The following is a 4,661-nucleotide window of genomic DNA, read 5'->3' as shown; positions in this document are numbered from 1 at the left end:
TGGACCCGGGCACGTTGGCGGCCACTCGCTAGCTTGCCGCCCGCGCCCGGGCGCTGTTTACTAGCGAGGCCTGGACGTGACTCTGCAGCCCTCTTGGAGTAGGCGGACCTCAGCGCGCCGCCTCGCGGGAGCAGTAGTTCTCCGCGCCGCGTCGGTGCGGCATTGTGGGAGTTGTAGGCGCGCCTGGGCCACGCTTTACCCGCACAAAGCTCTGACCCCGCGGGCGGGGTGGGCGAGGCAGGCCGGGTGCGGGGCTTTTGGGGGAAGGGGCATCAGAGGTCGCCCCTAGCCTCACCAGGCCGCTGCCCGCCGCACGTGGGTCTCCGCTGCAAACTTTCTGGTCTCGTGCCCCTCCCCCCAGCCATAAACCGAAAGCGTCCGGTTGCCCAGCAGGCTGGGTGGGTGGGTGGATGGGTGGTCCGAGATGTGTAGCCTTCCCCGGGAGGCACTTTCTTAGTTTGGCCCAGGTTGCTCCAGATATACCCTTTACCGAAGAGTTATGGGTTAGCGGAATCGCCCTGGACAGTTGTTAAAATGCACACGCCCGCAATTCCGATCGCTAGGAGACGGGCCTGGGCATCTGCATATTGAACACAACCTGCGGGACGGCGATACTGCGTGGGTTGTTCTCTGCGGGTCCAAGTTTGGGACCTGTGGCCCTTTTCCTGCCTTGCTACTTTAGGAGCGAAATGGCTCCCCAGGGCTGGGGCCACGTGCTCTGCGGTCCTGGGCAGGCAAGGCGGGGATTGAGGGAGGAGGAGCCGCAGGCGGTGTGGCCCAGGCTGGTCGACACCAGGGGCTGCAGAAACCAGGTTGGGGGAAGGTTGCTGCACACGTATACACCCCCAACACCCCCCGCCCCTCGCACAGACCAGGGCTCCCACCTTAATTACTCTTAAGTTCAAGGTGGTGGGCAATCAGCAGCACCACCCTGAGTGTTGGCCCTTCTCTAAAGACCACCTAGAGGGTTTAGCTGTAATAAGTGGAAAGAAAAAAAAAAATTCTGGAGCACATAATGCATTGTAGGGATTCGTTTTGCGAGATTTTTCTCACTGAATTGTCACAATCTTCCTCTGAGTAAAGTGGCTTTATGATTTCTGTGTGGGTGGAGGATAGGTTTGGGAAGGAACAGGTAGGGCAAGTGGTGGGGCTGGGACTTGAACTCTGATCCCAGAGCCCTGCTCTTACCCTGAGCTGCTGATTGCTCAGAGGGTGCCTGGGCAGTGAGGAGGTGGGTTGAGCTGCCCCAGATGCTGGAGTGGACATTCTGGGCCTGATCCCAGGCAGGCTTGGTACCATAGGACCCTCTGGTTGCCAGGCCTGGGCCTTGGCTGTGTCCTCTCTCGGCCCCCTAGGACTCCAGCTTGACCTGTTCCTCTTCCAAGCCCCCCTTCAGAGGAGTCCAGCAGTCCCTTAGGGACCAAGTGCCCCAGAGTTGGGCACGGGGACTACTCAGCTTGTCCAGCTGTGAGACAGTTGTCAGCCCATGCACTGGGTGTGGATTTGGGGCCTCTGGGTTTTTTCATTTTCAGGAGGAGCTGCCTGGTGAGGTAGGATTGAGTGTGGGTTGGGTGGGGCCTTCTGGCCGGATATACTCGCTTCTCAGGCTGGTGGACTTTGCTTCATCCCTCAGTGACTAGCAGGGCTCCCTGCTTCTCTCCTCAGTCTCCCCGAGGGGACAGTACCATACAGCGGGGGGCCGTACCCGACAGCGGCACGCACATAAGCTGTGTGGTTTTGGACATGTTGCCTAACTGCTCTCAGCCTCCATAAAATGGAGCACCTGTGAAGTTTGGCCATGTGTGTGGAAAGTGCCTGGTAGCTATTAAGTGGCACTCAGATTCTTAGAAGCAGGAGCATGGTGGTGTTAAAGAGTTTACCTACTGCCTGCCTTAGGGGGGAAAGAGACCATCTCCCCTCAGAAGGAGTTAGAGAACAATTAGGGACTTTGGAGTGTGTTGGGTCCCTGGTCTGGTATTTACGAGGCACCTACTTCGTGCTGGGATTGAGGACACCACAATGAACGAGAACTTGCTCCCGTTCTAAGAGATGGAAGTCTCATGGTGCTACAGGACAAGTCAGTTTCCTTAGAGCCATGGGTTCTCCTGGGATCCTGGGTACAAACTCTGAAAAAACAAGGCATCCTGTTATCCTCAGTCTGTCTCCCTTATTTTTTTTCCTCCATCTCTTTTAAACTTCACCACGACCCTATGAAGTGAGGCAGTATTCCCCTGTTTTATAGATGGGGAAACTGAGGCTTTGAGAGACTAAGTGGCTAAGCTTGGGGTTCCACAGCTAGTAAGTGGCAGGGCTGGAGTTTCCACTTGAACCCAGTGCAGGGCTCCCTCTGAGGGGCTGGAGAAGCTGTGGGGAGGGGGTGTTTCTGATGGGAACAACCTGGACGTGGTTTGTTCTGGGACTGAGGGCAGGGTGTATGGATAGAAGCAGTGGGGATGGGCAAGGGCCCCGGGCTGCTTCAGTACCTGCTGCAGAGAGAAGGATGGGGGCCTTGGGCATCCTTAATGAGAGGGTCGTCTTCCTCCTGTCCTCCTTTTGGGGTATGGGAGAAACCCTGCGTGGGCTTTCCCATCTCTGACTGTGTAGACATTGAGTGGTGGGTGTGTGAGTGACTTCAGGGCAGTGTGAAATGAGAGTTCTCAGTGGCTAATTTGAGGCTGGAGCTGGGCAGGGGTGTGTGGGGATTAGGGGATACCAGTTTGCCCTTGGGCTAGGCAGGAGGAACAGGTACAGATCCGGATCTAGAATTGAAGAGCTGGCTTCCTGCCCTTGAGCCTCTGGTTGGGATGTGGGCATTATTCCGGGGGATGTCTTGGGGGCACCCAGGTAGAGGGGGTGGCAGCTCTGATCTTGGCACTGGAGGCTGGTATGCAAACAGTTCCTTGGCCGTTGGCTGCCCAGCCCCAGGAGACTGGCTGGCTGAGGCTCTCAGGGAGGGAGACAAGTAAGAGAGAGCATCTGTGGACAAGGCCTCACTGCTCACCTGGGTGGGTCTGAAGTTGATGTGAAGGAGGTGGAGAACCTTACAATTACTGTAAATCATGTTTACTTCTGCAAAACTCAGAAAGAAATGTAAGAAACTTTCAGGTGTTTGCAGAAAAATCCACTTTATCTAGTAGAGTAGCAGCAAGAAATGGTAATTAGCCATCCTGTATAGGAACCCCTGGATGGCCATGATTCCACTCATCAGAACCCCTGGTTAGTCTGCATTCTATTAAAGAAACTTCCAGGGCTATTTAGGTGAGTTGGCCTTGGTGGCAGCCTAAGTCCCTATGAGGAACTGTGGCTTTGGGGTGAAGTCTGTTTTCTGGGACTTAAGTCTGTACTAGGTTAACCAGCAGCTGGTTCCTGAACGAGGAGGCTGGGCTGATGGACTTGGTGGTAAAGGGGACAGGATAGAACATTCGGAAGAGCTAGGATGAGGAGGCCCTTTCTCCCTGCCTGGACGCCAGGCCCCTTCCTTCTGGGAACTTCTGGGCTGGGGCCTTCAGGCCTGGGGCCCTGTGGTCTCCTTTGGTGTCTCCCAAGCTCGTGGGCATCCTGGAGAGAAGGGAGGGGCTGAATGTTGGCTTCCCTGGGCTGAGGTTTCATGGGCAGATGAGCTGGCTGGTGGGGCTGCGGCAGTGGTGGGGGGCAGTGGGTGTTGAGTTCTGGCTTCAGCCTGGGGAGTTGGTGGGACTTGGGAGCTGGGAAGTGCAGGAGGTGCGTTGCAGCTGTACCCTGCTATGCTCGCTCTCATGGTGTGATCTTGGGCAAGTCACTTCACTTCTGGGCCTCGTCCTGTCCCACCATTTGTCAGGAGGGCCAGGGCGCTGCCTCTTGAGGCCACACCCAGGGCTCTGGTAAGCAGGGTTATGTGTGAGCCCTCAGTGGAGGGTGCCACCCCTGGGTGGCAGAGGAGAGCATTCGTTTTGGCTCCTGCAGGTGCCTATGGTGCCCTGGTGTGGCTGCCTGACCTTGGACATGTCACTTCCCCTCCCCAAACCCTAGATTCCTCATTGCAACGCAGCCACCCAACTGGGTGTCCATGGTAGTCAGACAGGGAAAAATATAAAAAGTTCTGTGAGTGACAGTAAGAGCTAACCTGATGGCTCAGTCCTTTCTACAGGGGTGACTGTCTCCTGTCTCTCGGGGTGTCCGGCTCTGAGGGATGGTGCAGAGCCCACTCTGCCCTGTGGGTAAGAGCAGGGCTCTGGGATCAGGGTTCAAGTCCCAGCCCCAGCGCTTACTGTAGCTGTTCCTTTCCCAAGCGTCAGTGTCCTCATGCCATAAGGCCGCTTAACTCAGAGGAAGATTGAGATGGTTCAGTGAGAAAATTCCAGCAAAGTGAGTCCTTAGCACATTACATTAAGAACTCAAGACTTCTTTATATTTTATTTTATTTTATTCTTTTGGCCATGTCCCTTGGCTTGTAGGATATTAGTTCCCCAACCAGGGATTGAACCCCAGCCCACCAAATGAAAGTGCCAAGTCCTAACCATGAGACCACCAGGTTAAAACAGTAACTCTATTGCTAGGGTCTCCAGGTGGGCCTTCTGGAAGGGCCAGCACTCAGGGTGACCCAGGGCTGGAGGTGGGTCTCCTTTTTGACCCCTTACCACTCTGGTCAGCTCTGGCCTGTGGGCAGCACCAGGAAGCACCCA

At 55.8% G+C, this 4,661-nt stretch overlaps 1 protein-coding gene across 1 annotated transcript in view; it reads left to right on the top strand.

Moving 5' to 3' along the window:
• The window catches only part of TFAP4 (transcription factor AP-4), an 11,173-nt gene that overhangs the window by 432 nt on the left and 6,080 nt on the right, over positions 1-4,661 (top strand). The window lies entirely within an intron of this gene.

This window comes from Neophocaena asiaeorientalis, unplaced genomic scaffold, assembly GCF_003031525.2.
Source record: "Neophocaena asiaeorientalis asiaeorientalis breed wild unplaced genomic scaffold, Neophocaena_asiaeorientalis_V1.1 scaffold254, whole genome shotgun sequence".
NCBI lineage: Eukaryota > Metazoa > Chordata > Mammalia > Artiodactyla > Phocoenidae > Neophocaena > Neophocaena asiaeorientalis.
The sequence above is the reverse complement of the archived record's forward strand: the minus strand, read 5'-3'. Positions and strand labels throughout refer to the sequence as shown.